Raw genomic sequence first — 18,138 nt, 5'->3', positions numbered from 1 at the left:
GCCGATGATTTATTGCACCAAATGAAAACTGCGGTGAAAAATGCTAATTGCATTTCATTGGCTTTGGACGAATCCACTGACAACACGGATCAAGCCCAACTAATGATGTTCGTCAGATTTTTTGACCCAGAAAAGGGTGCATTTTTCGAAGATGTCTTGGGTGTCAAAACCCTTCTTGGCCATACAAGAGGCAGTGACATTTATGATGCAGTGATGCAGATGTTGCAAGACCAAGGCATAGACCTGAAGCATGTTGTTTCAATTGCTACTGATGGAGCCCCAAGTATGACTGGGAGAGAGAGGGGATTAGTCTCCCTCTTAAAGGCACATCACCCTGACCTCATAGCATACCACTGTGTCATTCATCAGATGGTTTTGTGTGCCAGCTTGGGAAAGGAGTTTTCAGAAATCATGTCAACAGTGATGAAGCTCATCAACTTTTTGAGGGCGTCCTCTGCTTTGCAGCATCGCCTGCTACGCTCATTCCTCACAGATGTGGATGCAGAATTTGATGATTTACTTCTCCACAATAATGTCAGGTGGCTTAGTAAGGGGAAGGTGTTGGAGCGTTTTTGGGCACTGCGGAAGGAGTTAGAAACATTTCTACTGAATCAGACCAGTCCCAAAGCAAAACCATATGTGGAATTTCTCCAAAACAATAAAAAAATGGAAATTGCTGCATTTTTGACAGACATCACTTCCCACCTCAATGATTTGAATTTGAAGCTCCAGGGCAAAAATAACACAGTGTGTGACCTCATGTCAGCTATCCGCGCTTTTCAAAGGAAGCTGGAAATCTACAAAAGTGACCTACAGGAGGGAAGCCTGCTTCACTTCCCAAATCTGAAAAGCCAAGCTGCAGAGCCACAACACTACAATTATGTGGAATTCGTGGACAAGTTGATTGCAAATTTTGAAACCCGTTTTGGAGATTTCCCCCTGGGAAAACAGGTCTTGCTGTGTGTTGAAAACCCATTCCTGGTGAAAAATGTGACCGAATTCTCAAATGAAGCCCTGAAGGTCTGCCCATGGGCTTGTGCTGCTTCTCTACAAACAGAGCTGATTGAGCTTCAAGAAAACCTTGCCCTGCAGGAATCTCTCTGCGACCCTTCCACCTTCTGGACAAAGATGGCACCTGCAGGTGTCTTGCAGAAAATGGCCCTCCAGATTCTAACTATGTTTCCTTCCACTTACTCCTGCGAGTCAGCCTTCTCAACAATGACAATGGTGAAGAACAAATACAGGGGCAAACTCACCAATGAACATTTGCACCAGTGCCTACGCCTGGCTCTCACACCTTTTGTGCCAAAGTTTAAAGAACTGGTGGCACAGAAGAAGTGCAACTTTTCACACTGACTTGGACAGAACCTATTCTTTGTGCATAGTTCAAATGTTTCTTGTTATGGATTTATCATCTTTTTCGTTTGGAGTTCAAATTTTGGATACGCGACGGCCTCGGACCCTGGAAACATTGGAAACTTGGTGAGTGGACCTTTTCAGTTTGTAGTTGAGTACCCCTGCACTATACTGACCCATTCAGGATGAGCACTGTATACTCTGACTGCAGCAACACAAGTTCAAATCTCAGTGATACCTAATTTTTATGGTGATTACAAGACTGAATGCAAAGTGTGTATCCCCCATGTAACTCAAAGCCTATCACTTCCAGTCAATACTGTCAAATTTGGAGCTCCTTCAAGTTACATTAACAACCAGGTGACTCCTCAACATGCCCCCATCAACATACTGTATACAGTCTAAATGGCCAAGGACATTAAACCTGTAAGCTGACTTTAAACTAGATGTGGACAGTTGAAAGGTTGATTTTTTTCACCTGTGCTGTGGCTTAAAAAACAGGTTCCACTGAGATTTGAACTCAGATTACTGGATTCAGAGTCCAGAGTGCTAACCATTACACCATGGAACCTTTAAAAGTGTTACAAGGGTTTGCTAGGCAGTTTCTTTCATAATATACACATGTGTGATATTGAAACACAACAATCACAACGAAGATGAAAAAGCAACAATTACTGGCCAACTTAACCCTTGTATTGTCCTTTGTGTCACAGGGACATGTTTAGTTTATGTGACCTTTTTTACTAGCCTGCCGTTGTGCTTCGGGGTCCCTGAGACACCGCTTTCATGTCATGTCAAATGCCCTCGAGGCCTCATCCTTCGGGTCTCAGAGACCCATCCTTGTTCAATGTCATCTTTCTACTACCCTTGAGGCTGCAGCCTCGCCATTTGGGACCAAGGGGTGTGTGTGTGTGTGTGTGTGTGTGTGTGTGTGTGTGTGTGTGTGTGTGTGTGTGTGTGTGTGTGAGTGTGTGTGTGTGGGTACATGTGTTTGGGTGTACGTGTATGTGTGTGTGTGTGTGTATTCAAAACAGATTCAAGGTTTGGTCGGGGCCTCGTCCACGCGGGCCAAGAGGCTACGGGCAAACACAGTCTGCACAGTAGTAGGCTCGCATGCAGCACCCGCAGATGTATCTCTTGCAGCCACCGCACATGATGTGTGATTTGCGGCCCTTTCTCTCTGGACAGAGCTGACACCGCTTCCTTTTGCTTTGCACCCTCGGTGTGTCCGGTTCAGAATCCCCGTCCTCCTCTAGGCCCCTTGTGACTGTGCCACCGCCGCCGCTGCCGCCGCTGCCACCGCTGCCGTCACCGCTGCCGTCACGGGCGCCCTTCCCAACTGCTTGAGGAACGCCCTCCTCTTGTTGAGCTTGCCGCATCCACTCGGGCCTGAGCTCTCGCTACAGCACAAAGTTGTTGTAGGCGGACACGTCGAGGATGTTGGGGAATATGGCGAGGGGCCAGCGCGCCGTCTTCCTGCGGCAGCTGTACGTGCCCACGAGCTTGTCCAGGTTGTCCACGCCTCCCTTGGTGTGGTTGTAGTGGAGGATGATGTCGGGTTTGGCTTGCCTGCCGGCACTAACGCGCGCATCCCCTGTGTGCAGCGTGCTCAGCAGCACCACGTTCCTTTGCCTCTTGGGCACCTAGGACCCTAGAGTGGGGACGGGCGTGAAGGCAAACTTGGACGAGAAGACCGCGCGGCCCTTGGTGGCGAGCAACGACCCGGCAGCTCGCGCTTGTTTTTGCGCATCGTGCCCACGCGGTGAGGCGCCGCTCAACGAGCAGCCGCTGGGCCAGCGCGTAACAGGTGAAAAAGTTGTCGCACGTCACGTTATGCGGGCCCCTCAGGCCCTCGGTCATGTCCAGCACCACGCGGGCTCCCAGATTCCTCTCGGGTGTGTGAAAGTGGCGTGTCCAAACAAGAAGATGGAACATGATGGAAAGAGATGGAAGAAAAAATTTAACACACACACACACACACACACACACACTAAGACAATTGTATGGCAATGGTACAAAAAACAAAACGAAAACAACAACAAAGCAACAAATACAACACCTCAAAAGGGCACCAGCTGCTCGTCCACCATCACATCGGCTCCCGGGTTGTAGAGGTGAGGCAGCTGCCGCGTCCACTCGTCCCACACCTCTCGTACGGCCGCCGGTTTGTCTGAGGCTCGGCGGGCAGCTCTTGACTTGCGGTCGTCGAATCGCAACAGTCTAGAGTAAGCGTGGAACTGCTTGATTGGCATTGTGGCGCGGAAAATGGCCCTGCCACTCTCCTCGTGCCACAGGCTCTCCAAGGCCTCGTTGCGGGACCGGTTAACGCCCGCGAGGAGCAGCAGCCCGAGGTACGCTCGCAGGTCTGTGACGTCCATCGCTTTCCACTTGCCGGCTGTGGCACATCTCCATCATCCCTACCAGACTAAAATGTGCCTGCATTCTACAATCATGGCCTGTGCTGACCTCCTGTTCCTCAGATCAAACTAAAGTCTGGTGACAATGCATGTTCAAATTGTAAAACTTCCATCTATTGTTCTAGAACTGCAGCTTAAAATTCTAGAACTGTAGGTTAACATTCTTGAAGTTTGACCTAACATTCTAGATCGACAGCTAAACATTCTAGAACTACAAATAACATTGGAGAACTGTAAGTAACATTTTAGGTCCATAACTCTTAAAATTCTAAAACTACAACCTATTGTTCTACAACTGCAACTTAACATTCCAGAACTGCAGCTTAACATTCTTGAACTTAAACCTAACATTCTAGAACTGAATATTAACATTCTAGAACTACAATGTAACATTTTAGGACCGCAACACTTAAAATTCTACAACTTCAACCTATTGTTCCAGAACTGCAACTTAACATTCCAGAACTGCAAGTTAAAGTTCTTGAACCTTGACCTAATATTCTAGATTGACAGCTGAACATTCTAGAAATTAAACCTAACATTCTAGAACTACAACATAACATTGTAGAACTGTAAGTAACATTGTAGGACTATAACTCTTAATATTCTAAAACTACAACCTATTGTTCTACAACTGCAACTTAACATTCCAGAACTGCAGCTTAACATTCTTGAACTTAAACCTAACATTCTAGAACTGAATATTAACATTCTAGAACTACAATGTAACATTTTAGGACCGCAACACTTAAAATTCTACAACTTCAACCTATTGTTCCAGAACTGCAACTTAACATTCCAGAACTGCAAGTTAAAGTTCTTGAACCTTGACCTAATATTCTAGATTGACAGCTGAACATTCTAGAAATTAAACCTAACATTCTAGAACTACAACATAACATTGTAGAACTGTAAGTAACATTGTAGGACTATAACTCTTAATATTCTAAAACTACAACCTATTGTTCTACAACTGCTACTTAACCTTCCAGAACTGCAGCTTAACATTCTTGAACTTAAACCTAACATTCTAGAACTGCAGCTTACCATTCTAGAACTACAATGTAACCTTTTAGGACTATGAGCAACCTTTTGGTAACGCAACTTAAAAAAATTCTAAAACTTCAACATATTGTTCTTGATTTGCAACTCAAATATCTAGAATGAAAGCTTAACTTTCTAGAACTTAAACCTAACATTCTACAACTGCATCTTAACATTCTAGAACTGCAGCTTAACATTCTAGAATTTAAAGCTAACATTGTAGAATGGCAGCTCAACGTTCTTGAACTTCAACCTAACATTCTAGAACTGCCGAGTAACATTCTAGAACTGTAACATTTCAGAACTTTTACGTAAAATTTCTCAGTTGGTAGAGGGTGAGACTCTTAATCTCAGGGTCGTGGGTTCGAGCCCCACGTTGACTGGTGGAGTTTTAGAGAATGGGAATCCCTCAGTTCTGGACAGTATCAGATTACTATATTGGGGTGGATCGGCTGTCAATCGCAAGATTACCCGTTCCATCCCAGTGTAAAAATCCCTGAAATTTACCAGACTAAAATGTGCCTGCATTCTACAATCATGGCCTGTGCTGACCTCTTGTTCCTCAGATCAAACTAAAGTCTTGTGACAATGCTTGTTTAAATTATAATACTTCAACCTATTGTTCTAAAACTTCAACCTATTGTTCTAGAACTGCAGCTTAACATTCTAGAACTACAATGTAACCTTTTAAGACTATGAGCAACCTTTTGGGAACGCAACTTATAAAAATTCTAAAACTTAAACCTATTGTTCTTGAATTGCAGCTCAAATTTCTAGAATGAAAGCTTAACTTTCCAGAACTGCATCTTAACATTCTAGAACTTCAACATAACATTCTAGTACTGGAGCTTACCATTCTAGAAATTAAAGCTAACATTGTAGAATGGCAGCTTAACATTCTTTTACTTCAACCTAACATTCTAGAACTGCCAAGTAACATTCTAGAACTGTAACATTTGAGAACTTTTGAGTAAAATGTTTGGACCGCAACTCAAATTTGAGAAGTGCCTTGCTAGCTCAGTTGGTAGAATGTGAGACTCTTAATCTCAGGGTCGTGGGATCGAGCCCCATGTTGGGCGGTTTTGTTTTAGAGAGTGGGAATCCCTGAGTTCTGCACAGCATCAGATGGCTGTATTGGAGCTGTCAATCGCAAGATTAGCAGTTCCATCCCAGTGTAGAAATCCCTGAAATTTACCAGTCTAAAATGTGCCTGCATTCTACAATCATGGCCTGTGCTGACCTCCTGTTCCTCAGATCAAACTAAAGTCTGGTGACAATGCATGTTCAAATTCTAAAACTTCAACCTATTGTTCTAGAACTGCAGCTTAACATTCTAGAACTACAATGTAACATTTTAGAACTGTAATTAACAGTAATTTAACTCTTAAAATCCTACAACTTCAACCTATTGTTCCAGAACTACTCACACACAAAACAACAAACTTACTCTCATTCAGAAGCCATAGAAGAGCGGTGCAAATATTTCATCACAGTGATGGCTTGTGGTAAGAAATTGGTCCTGACTCTGTTGGTTTTTGGCGTAAAGTGCTCTGTAGCGCTTACCAGAAGGAAGAAGCTGGAATAGGTTGTGGGTGGGATGGGTGTCCGGGGTGAGATGGGTGAGAGGGCGCGAGGCCATCCGTCATCCCCGGCACACTTGATGAGTGTCTTCGGTGGAAGTCTAAACCAATGATTCCCAAAATGGCTGACCTAACAGCGTGCAGCCCACCTTCACCTATTAAAGCCAGCATTCCACTCCACTGGTATAGACTGTTTTCAGCCACATATAATGTTATAAGACAACATCACATGTCACTTTTGTGTTCTGGAAAATCAAGCAACTGGTAACTTTGTTGCACCAGTTAAGAATCACATGCATATACTTCATTAAGTGAGAACCAGGCACTGCTGGGATTTGGACCCAGGATCTCCTATTTACAAGGCAGGCACTTTAACCACTAAGCTACAGCGCCTTCTACAGAGCAGCCTGTCTTGCAAGAATACAATGAGCTAAAGAATAGGGTTGCTTCCATCCATCCATCTTCGTCCAGCCGTTCCAGCAGGGGACCCCTATGAACTCCGGCAAATGAAAACAGCTGGACGTGTCCTTGAGCGATGCCTCAGGACTCACTGTTCATAGGCAGGCCTACCCAGAACATCAGAAGTCCTATCTATGCAAGGTCTTTGAGAGATGAGAGATCCTTTCCCCAAAGCCCTGGTAAAATCCAACCTCCATGCCATAAGTCCCCTCATCATTAACCACTCCCTCCGGTCAGGCCATGTTCCATCAACACTGAAAACAGCTGTTATCATGCCATTTCTCATGGAAAGCCATGGAAAGCTTAAAACACAGTCCTAATTTAGTCCTCCTCAACAGTCAACATAGCGTTTGCTGTGTGGCATGTCTGTTTTTATTTCTCCCATGTTAACAGTATTGACCAATACGGTAGGCATTCTAACCTCAGCTGACACGCTCACGCCATGCAGGCAGTGTGCAGGAGCCCTAAGCTTCCAAGGTAAGACTGAAATTCATGATAATAAAAACTTTATAATCTTCACACTAAAGTGACACCTCTAAAAACACCTCCAACAAAAGGCTTTTATTCACTTTACATGGACACATGTAATGTTATGATACAAAACAACATCACATGTCTCTTTAGTGATCTAAAAAAAAGGCAATAACTTGGTCGCACATCTTAAGTATTGGCAACCATGTGAAAACACTTCATTCAGTGATAACCAGGCACTGCTGGGATTTGGACCCAGGATCTCCTGTTTACGAGACAGGCGCTTTAACCACTAAGCTACAGCGCCTCCTGCAGCTAAGTCCGTCTTCCAAGAATACAATGAACTAGTGAAAAGGGTTTCTTCCATCCATCCATCTTTGTCCAGCAGCTCCAGCAGGGGACCGCAAACTTTCCTTTGCCGAGCCACATCAACCAGCTCCGACTGGGGGATCCCGAGGCGTTCCCAGGCCAGGTTGGAGATGTACTCTCTCCACCTATTTCTGGGTCTTCTCCGAGGCCTCCTCCCAGCTGGACGTGCCTGGACCATCTCCTACGGAGGCCCCCAGAAGGCATCCTTACCCGATGCCCTAACCACCTCAACTGGCTCCTTTCAACACGAACAAGCAGCGGCTCTACTCCAAGCCCCCACCATCCATTGGGTTAGAGATGCCAGCCCCCCTCCTGAGGAAACGCATTTTGGCCGCTTGTACCCTGGAACAGGGTTGTGGACAATAATAGACGTTGAAAGAAAACACTCCTTTGCAAATGTTTTTTAGAAGGGAAATGCATCGAACACATTTGTTAATGCTTTTAAACCTTGTTTTGAAGGGGCTGAACGTGGCCACATGTAATGTTATGGTACAAGACAACATTACTTGTCCCTTTTTTGCTCTGTAAAATTAGGCAACTGGTAACTTTTTTGCACTTATTAAGAATCACAAATCACATGCACACACTTCAATAAGTGATAACTTTGCACTTCTGGGATTTGGACCCAAGATCTCCTGTTTACGAGACAGGCGCTTTAACCACTAAGCTACAGCGCCTTCTACAGAGCCCTGAGAGACTTCATTACAGTTAGTACCATCAATCAGACAACAACGAGCCTATCTCACAAGTACCTTGGGCAGTTCTGAATGACTGATAGGGATTCCTGGGCATTTCAGTTCCAAAGGATCATTTACCTCTTGAGGGTATTCCAGGTGTAATATGGGTAGTTAATCCACCCCCTTTAGATGATCTGATTCTATTCCAAACAAGTCCAAAGTAACAATTAACAAGTTATTGAATCACATGTCAATGAGAAACATACATGTGTACAGACAAGGAAGGAGCATCGCTGCGTCAGAAACGTTTCTGGTGTGCAAAGACCAAGAAAATGCCACGCAACAGAAATGCCATGCTCACGCCACACAGGAGGCCTTACCCCTGACTTCCACCAGCTGCGGATCCACTCTGCTTCGTGTCTGCTCCGTGATCCACAGCTCGTCAACACCCACCAGGTCCGGATTTGTTGCAGGCCATGACTGACAGCTGAAGTCACATGGACCCACGGGATCTCGCGAATTCATGTATGATCACACGATATAACAGGATGTTGTTTCTATAAACCACAAACCCTGATAAATGAACTAGGTGTATATTGTAGCTTAAGGGTTAATTGCTCTGCATTTCATGTGTCATCTTAAATCTGCATTAATGTACTACTGTTGGTGGGGCTCCTGATCATCGGCCTTGGGGTCTCGCTGACCTACCGCAAAATTGGTAAGACAGCCGCCAGCAAATTCACCCACCAGCTGTCTGGGGAACTTAAAGAGTGCCTACACGGAGTGGTTGAGAGGATGAAGGTTTTACATCTAAGGGCTGACCAGTCCTGTGAACTGTCTCGTAACATCTCAGACCGGACCGTCGAAGCGCAGAAGAGGATTGATACCAACAGGGCCCAGTCGGTGGAGTTGCTTCGTGTAACCACCGGACTGGCAGAAAAGGTGGATGGACTGCAAAAATCACTACGTGATATGGATGCTCGCATGACGCTGAGGTCGGTGACAAATGAGTGATGGACATTGATTCGGATAAATTCTACCGAGTCAACCTAAATTGGACTGCAACTGATCAACTACCCCCCCCCCCCGCCACCCTTCACCCGAGCAGGAAAACAACCAGCAGCTGGCCATTCTATCTCGTCCTGTGCTCTGGTTATCTCTTCAAGGTCACGCCGATGGACTGAGCTTTTAACAACACAGACAGTTTGACGCGCACATTGCACACACAACTCACTATCTCACACACACACCATACACTCCCTCCCCCATCCCACCCCACATCCGTATGTCTGCCCTCGATTCTGTGTTTCTCGCTCCCACTCAATGCCACCTCAAAAAATTCCTTCATGTGTTCACATGAACTGTGTGTTGTCATTTGCATTACGTTGTGATGTTTGTATTACCATGTTGCTGTCTGCATATATCATTTTCAAGGAGTGCGTGTGGCGGCGCTTGTATTAGCAGCGGCCCGGAGGCATGCTCCAAACGGTATTTTGTTGCCTTGTACTTGTACATGTGTAATGACAATAAAGTTATCTATCTATCCATGCATTGTATTTGTGTAAATGTAACATGCCTTTTTCATTTTGGGTAGAGATGATGATGCAAACTGAGGTAATCTCTGCAACGACAAGGTACTGCTGGGATTTGAACCCAGGATCCTAACCCTAACCCTGTTTACTAGACAGGCACATTAACCACCTAAGCCACAGCACCTCCTTGTGCACTTTCACCTTCCATCCATCCATCCATCTTCATCCACTTATCCGGTATAGGGTCGCGGGGGCAGAAGCTCCAGCAGGGGACCCCAAATTTCCTATTCCCGAGCCACATCAACCAGCTCTGACTGGGGGATCCCGAGGCGTTCCCAGGCCAGGTTGGAGATATAATCTCTCCTACCTAGTCCTGGGTCTTCCCCCGGGCCTCATCCCAGCTGGACGTGTCTGGAACACCTCCCTAGGGATGCGCCCAGGAGGCATCCTTACCAGATGCCCAAACCACCTCAACTGGCTCCTTTCAACGCGAAGGAGCAGCGGCTCTACTCTGAGCTCCTCTCAGATGACTGAGCTTCTCACCCTATCTCTAAGGGAGACCCCAGCCACCTTCCTGAGGAAAACCCATTTTGGCCACTTGTACCCTGGATCTCGTTCTTTCTGTCATGACCCAGCCTTAATGACCATAGGTGAGGGTAGGAACGAACACTGACCGGTAGAGCTTTGCCTTCTGGCTAAGCTCTCTTTTCGTCACATCGGTGCGATAAATAGAATGTAATACCGCACCCGCTGCTCCGATTCTCCGACCAATCTCACGCTCCGTAGTCCACTCACTCCTGAAAAAGACCCCAAGGTATTTAAACTCCTTCACTTGGGGTAAGGACTCACTCCCTACCTGAAGAAAGCACTCCATCGGTTACCTGCTGAGAACCATGGCCTCAGATTTAGAGGTACTGATCCTCATCCTAGCCGCTTCACACTCGGCGGTGAACCGATCCAGAGAGTGCTGAAGGTCACAGACCGATGACGCCATCAGGACCACATCATCTGCAAAAGGCAGCGATGAGATCCTGAGCCCACCAAACTGCAACCCTTCCCCACCCCGACTACGCCTCAATATCCTGTCCATAAATATTAGAAACAGGATTGGTGACAAAGCGCAGCCTTGGCGGAGGCCAACCCTCACCTGGAATGTGTCCGACTTACTGCCAAGAACACGTACACAGCTCTCACTTTGGTCATACAGAGATTGGATGGCCCTGAGAAGGGACCCCCTCACCCCATACTCCCGCAGCACCTCCCACAGTGTCTCCCGGGGGACCCGGTCATACGCTTTCTCCAGATCCACAAAACACATGTAGACTGGTTGGGCATACTCCCAGGCTCCCTCCAAGATCCTTGCAAGAGTGAAGATCTGATCCGTTGTTCCACGACCAGGACGGAATCTGCATTGTTCCTCTTCAATCTGAGGTTTGACTATCGGCCGAACCCTCCTTTCCAGCACCTTGGAGTAGACTTTACCAGTAAAATATAAACTGTAAAACATGTATTGTTAAAGGACTTGTTATGCTGTCTGATAAAAGAGAGAGCATACCACTTAGTTGTAACAGCGCTTTGAGCAGTTGTTAAGACTGGAAAAGCGCTATATAAATACAGCACATTTACATTTACATTTAGTTTGTGTCACAGGAGGTCTTAGTCTACCACTACGTTCTATAACCCAACCAGTCAGATTACCACAAGAGGTAATATCTTTTGCAGCTCTTTTAAAGACTCTACCATAATACCTCCTGGAGATGCCAGGTCCTCATACGTGTAAAGCATGCGCTCCACCACTGAGCTACATCCCCTGAAGATTTTCAGTTTTTTTAAAACTTTTTTCTGAGATAGACTAAGACTCATCTTTATTAATCCTTTTGGGATGACAAATATCACTGAATAAAAGAAGAAACCTGGGTAAAACATGTAATGTGAATGTGTATAGGGCTTAAAAACCAGTAATTGCAACTGCAGTGGCTGGAAATCAAACCTGGGCAAAATTCTTGCACTGCTATGGTATAAATCATAGTCAAAAAGTAACACACTCGTTGCCTTTCTGCTGGACAATACAACGTTCACTGCAAATCTTGTAACACAGACTGAAAACAAATGCTAAGAGATACATTGGTGGAGACGGATGGCTTCCAGTACCTATGAGATAACACAATATTGTTTGTGAAGGCACATCTGCAATTTGGTATAATGTGATGTGTCATTGGTTTGCTACCACTCTTAAAGAAAGTCTTTCATTATCAGCAAGATTCAAACCTGCGCGGGGAGACCCCAATGGATTTCTAGTCCATCGCCTTAACCATGGACGGGCAAATTGCAAATCGTAGTGCGCTGCCTGTGTCTGTGGTTCCTCATGGAGTCTGCTTGATTGATTGATATGCTCTCTTATTTTACCATAACAGAGATCTAATATTTTATAAAATCGGGTTGGGCAATTACCCTTTCTGGTTACTTCTTGACAAATAAAGCAAGTAACCACACAAAGAAAACTACTGCAATGGCTGGGAATCAAACCCAGGCCAACTGCTTGGAAAGCAGCTATGCTCACCACTATACCACCATCACTGGACAAAGCAGGAAGTGTCCTTAAAGAGGTAATAGAATGGTTATATAGAGTATTTCACGCTGTTCCTTAACGTCTCCTGATAGGGTATGTAACATTTGTTTGGCGGAAAATGTTGCTTTTGCAGTTTTTTTGGCCCTAATGCTACCCTGTTAAATTCACCATGATTGAAACGAGAGGTGTTCTGCTTTATATGGTCTGCTCATGAATATTTAAATGAGCTGCGGCCTGATTGGACATGACCAACAGCACGCACTAAAAGATCCAAGGTGGAGATAGCATGGATACTTTATGTGTTGAACCGTATCTGTTTGAGCCTGAATCAGAGGAAGGATCTGACATAGAGGAGCAACCTGCCAGTAGATTGGAAATAACCCCTTCAGGCTGTTAAGTTTTGTCATTTAGCATTTACTAGCATTTTCAACACATAGCCCAACATTAGCCATTCATTGTTATACTAGTGTAATACTCACATTTCAGTGTTGTAGCCTAAGCATAACTTTGTATTAGTGTTTTTTTTTTTACCATTGTAAGCAACATAAGTTAATTTGCACACAGACAAATATTTTACAACTTGTACCCTCACAATTTCAGTCAAGATGTCCAGTTGGCTGAAAAGTTAGTGGCTAGTTCATAGAGCTGCTCACAACAAAAGTCTCTTATTCACTTTTGTGACATTGTTACCGTGTATTCTCCTGCTGAATAGTGATTGATTGTGATTATGATTATGAGTTCCGTATATTCTTTGCCATGAAGTAGTAATATGTTATCATACAACAGGACGTCCATTTAGCTTGACAGGAGCCTACTATTTCTGTTCAGTTTGTATGCTGCGTCTAACGTATTACTACTCAAACGTTATCTTGGAACTACTATCCTGCTGATTAGATCATCTGACTATGAGATTATTACCTTAACATGTAAAATCAAAGCTACGGTACATCAATCTTACCGTGACCGGTGTACTTGTGGAAACTGTGCACACATGTCCCAGGAGAGAGAAAATATATGTTGTAGAGAAATACCTAAGGTAACTAAAACTAGAGATACTGTACATTAACTCAAGCTACTTTATGCTTTCTGCTCATTCAACATTATGAAATAGCAGCGGACTCATTGTGTTTATTTTTAAAGGTCATGAGAAGAATGATCCAGGTTCCTGAGGAGACGACCTGTATGATTGACCAGCCGGCCTTTTCTAAAGACTTGTTTTGTTGAATGATGAAGTTCATAGGGAGTGTACATACCTGCGTATCATTCCAATGAAGAGAAAAACAACATTTTTGGGAGCAAACTGGATAACACTGCTCTGCTAAATGCCACCCAGTCATAATGCTACACAAACACCAAAATACATCTGGTTTTGTAAGAATAATTAGAAAGGTTACCTTTACTTTGTATGTGAGGTCTTATTGTCATATGAGACAGTTGTGTCCTGCAAGAAGCCACACCTGGAGCATCTGTTTGGCAAGCTGCATCTTTCGTGTGTTGTCGTTCTTGTGGTGTATTCTGAAATTAAAAAAAACTTTTAAATTAATATATTGCAGCCTATAAACACAATGTTTTCACGAGATTGACTAGATATCATATGAAATGATAACGTTTCCAGTTTTGTTGTCAAAGCAAACGGGATCGACATAGCTAGCTAGCTAGCTGAGTAACGTTACAGCTTAACGCTAGCTAGCAACCAATCTATCATGATTCTACTCAGCTGCAGTTAGCTATCTTTCAGAAATACAATAAAACTTAACCTGACGAAGTGCACAAACATTCATCGGGAACTATAGATGTAGCTACATGACAACAAAGGTTATTTGAAAGGAAAATGAAACGTTAGCCCCTTTGCCAACACACATTCTACCTATGTTAGCTACAGGATACGTTAGCATTGCTAATGTTACTGTTAGCGACAAAATCCTACTTAGCTTGTGGTTGGGATGACCATACAGTCGGAACTGCCCCTTTTTTCAGCAACAGCAGCTTAGCAAATCCTGCTTTAAATTGTCCAAAGTTTTGAAAACTGTCTTTGGTGAAATGGTTTGAGCAAATTAATAATTGAGTGTCAAACTTCACAGGGATCTCCTTTTAGAGAAACATCAGCCATGCCCGTTGAGTGTTTGCTTCCTTGGGAGGACTATGAGAAGTGTCTCCGTTCCCTGTACAGCCTGGAACACTGCATTTACGACCCTGGTTCATTGTCAATATCCTGGAAAATATTCCAAACTTTCTTCTTTGTAAATCCCATCAAAGTACACAATCAGCGTTCTCAGTTTTACATACACTTAACCTAGCTACATTCTGAGCTGGTCTCAGGTCAGTGGCCTGTATGTAAATGTTGGGGCGTGACCATCCTCCTAATACATCCATGGGCGTGACAAAGCCACAGGTTTTGAGACATTGACGTCATCTTTCAGCTTTGTTGGGATTCACCAATTTTCAGCGTTAGTTTCAGAATGTGAGATTTGCAGATGAAAGGCAAATCAACGGGATTTTGAGCTTTTATGTATGTCCTATTTACCCACTGAAATGACAAAGTAAAGCCGGTTTTGCATTCTATCACCCCTTTAAGCATCAAACGTCCCTGGGTGGACTTGAAACACCATCCTTTCGGTTAACAGCCGAGTGCGCTGACCTATTGCGCCACAGAGACTGTTCCTGTCTGTGATTATATGAGCGGGAGCTCGATCTTTAAGCCACAAGCATTTGCTTTATGGCTTTTTGAGGTTGAGCTGCACATGTATGCTTATCAGGCTATTTTCCTGCTACTCAGAAATTGGGGAAGCTGACTCATGCGGAATTGTGGAAGCTTGAGGTGCATTGTATTGTTCTTACATGTCAATTGGATTCTGACTTTGAATTCAAATATTTGGCATCCAGGAAAACTTCAGAACTGATGATGTATCAGTCATTTTGCTATGATCATTGACATACTGTTGCACGCCACGTATCACAAAACTGTTGGGTGGGGCCTTATGTATGTATTACATCAAGTGACCTGCATACCAACGACCGTCAGAGATGGCAAAAGTATTCACTGCCCGTACTCAAGTAGAAGTACAGATAATTGTGTTAAAAAATACTCTGGTTAAAGTAGAAGTGCTGATTTAACTTCTTTACTCAAGTAAAAGCAACAAAGTACAGGCTTAGCCATTTATTTCAAGCATAAAAGTAAAAGTAGCCTTATGAATGACAAAGCTACCTGGACCAGACAGAGCACGCTGAGAAACTACAGTGGACATGGAGAAAATACTCTTTATTCTTTATTCTTTATAAGCCATTGACTACATTTTAAATGTCTGTCTGCTAATAGGCCTAAAACATATAGCCTATTTATATTGACAGAGACTGGGACTCCGGGTTAATAAGATTCTGACCGAGTAGCAAGATATGAATTCAAGTGGGATTTTGTGAGAATTCTGTGAATATTCCCATCCAATTAGATTCAATTTGGTATTGATGATGCAAAAGTAATAACTAACTCCAGTGAAATTATTTAAAATTTAGTGAGGACTAGATTAGGACTGGACTTAAAGCTGATTCAGGTCCCAGGTGTGTCTGTTAAAACACAGACGGAGACAACTTCTCTCTGTTGATGCTTTATTACAATCAAGCATCAGTATGAACATGGAGGGGGGGGGCAGCTCTGCTATGGCTGTGTGTGTGGTAATAAAAGAAATAAATAACATTGTAAAGGCTACCATACACAATGCATAGGAATCATATATGCTAGTAAATAATAATAATAAACCAACTACTAATTACATTATCTTAATGAGCAAGGACGTTCAACAATCACCATTATATCGAATCAACAGCCAGTTGTAACCTAGCCAACAGTAGAAGAACGTAAACAAGCTAACTTTTAAATGTACCAGAACTACAGACCAATACAACAACAGGCTTACATGAACTGACAACATCAGTTCTATGACTTACAGTTCTCAAAGACGCACACACGATCTCAACTGGTTATCCTTCAGACAGCTAGTCTCTTTTTCTTTTCTCTCACTTTTGTCTCCGTGTGGCGTGCACGCCTGCTCGTGGTGTGAGGCGCGTGTCCGCGCTATTCTCCGACATGGACTCCAAATCACACCTGATAGACAACCTTTCAGTACAAAACTAAAGTAACAAGCCAATTTTGTAAAATGAAGGGAGTAGTAGTACCGATATTGTGGTAAAATGTAAGGAGTAAAAGTAAAAAGTCGCCAAAAAAATAAAGAGTAAAGTAAAAATATCCGAAAAATCTACTTGAGTAGAGTAATTAAGGGTTTATACTTCGTTATTTTGTTAACAAAGTATTTGTACTTCGTTACTTCCCATCTCTGATGACTGTAAAGATTAGGACATAAGGCCACTTGGGTTATCTTTGGGTTGCTCTACGGTCTTTTGCAGAAGGCTAAATCCCAGAGTTGGCTCACTCCAGGTTTTTTAAACAACAATCGTCCCTGGGTGTACTTGAACCACCATCCTTTCGGTTAACAGCCGACTGCGCTGACCTATTGCACCACAGAGACTGCATATGTCTAATGTTTTATGAGCGGGAGCTCGATCTTTAAGCCCCAAGCTTTTTCTTTATGGCTTTTAGAGGCTTTTCTGACCCTAACCCTAACCCTTTTTGACATACAGTTGCACGCCACTTATCACAAAACTGTTGGGTGGGGCCTTATGTATTTGCTTGTATTACATCAAGTGACCTGCATACCAATATTTGAAAGGCAGTTTGTTCCTTGTGAAGACAAGAGATTTTCTTCATGAAAATTGTGCCAAAGGCAGAGAATTGTGTGGAGTGTTTTGAAAAAAGTGTGTTTTAGAACTACAGTCTGAGTGTAGAGCAGGAATTGTGCTTGTAGTTTGGCAGAATTGGTTCAGGGGGTTGGTGACTGAGTTACATGTTGTGGTCATTGTGTCTCAAGTACCAAAATTTGTGTGTAAACAATTGAGAAAAACTGTAAGATATTTACCTGAACACGTGCGAGTTCACCTGGAGCTCTGTCTCCAAAAAAACTCACCTAGAAGCTCCGCAGCTAACAAAAGGCTCGTTCGAGATGAGCCAGTCCGACTTGATCCCGACTTGCTCTGACGTCATGCACACGTGGGCAACAATAATCTCACGAGAGCAAGGCGGTCGCAGTTCTGAGACGCAGGCGGCGCAGTTGCTTTTTACCGACTGCGAGAGCCAGGCGGACCCAGGTGGACCCAGGCGGACCCAGAGCATGCTGGGAAACGCCGGCCTCTACACTAAATCAAAAGAGCTGATTGGCTCTTATTTGACTAGGGTTTTCATGTTGTGCATTAAGCGGTTATGTGGTTGAGCACTGATCTGTATGTATATAAATATGTATGTATAGACATATATATATATAGGTATGTCTATACATACATATTTATATACATACAGATATACACATTAATGCAGTATATAAACACATATATACATATGTATATATACATATACATACTGTATATACATATAAACTGTACATATATACAAATACTGTATATATACATGCATATGCATATATATACATACTGTACATTTATATACATATACACACACACACACACACACACACACACATGTACAGTCAATTGTAAAGTTAAATATCGGATTATGTTGACCACTGTAAAAAGTAATTTAATGGCATTAAACCTAACCAG

General features: G+C 43.5%; 4 non-coding genes across 4 annotated transcripts; all 4 read right to left on the bottom strand.

Annotated features, from left to right (window-relative positions):
- Positions 1 to 1,855: 1,855 nt before the first annotated feature.
- On the bottom strand, positions 1,856 to 1,927 carry trnaq-cug (transfer RNA glutamine (anticodon CUG)). Its single transcript has one exon. It is a non-coding gene; the product is annotated as a tRNA-Gln (tRNA).
- A 4,790-nt stretch (positions 1,928 to 6,717) lies between these two features.
- trnat-ugu (transfer RNA threonine (anticodon UGU)) lies at positions 6,718 to 6,790 on the bottom strand. The gene has a single exon. It is a non-coding gene; the product is annotated as a tRNA-Thr (tRNA).
- A 771-nt stretch (positions 6,791 to 7,561) lies between these two features.
- On the bottom strand, positions 7,562 to 7,634 carry trnat-cgu (transfer RNA threonine (anticodon CGU)). The gene has a single exon. It is a non-coding gene; the product is annotated as a tRNA-Thr (tRNA).
- A 666-nt stretch (positions 7,635 to 8,300) lies between these two features.
- On the bottom strand, positions 8,301 to 8,373 carry trnat-cgu (transfer RNA threonine (anticodon CGU)). The gene has a single exon. It is a non-coding gene; the product is annotated as a tRNA-Thr (tRNA).
- Positions 8,374 to 18,138: the final 9,765 nt, after the last annotated feature.

Source organism: Etheostoma spectabile, unplaced genomic scaffold (assembly GCF_008692095.1).
Source record: "Etheostoma spectabile isolate EspeVRDwgs_2016 unplaced genomic scaffold, UIUC_Espe_1.0 scaffold00018858, whole genome shotgun sequence".
In the NCBI taxonomy this organism is placed as follows: Eukaryota; Metazoa; Chordata; class Actinopteri; order Perciformes; family Percidae; genus Etheostoma; species Etheostoma spectabile.
Note: the sequence above shows the minus strand (reverse complement) of the source record. Positions and strands in the feature narration are given on the sequence as shown.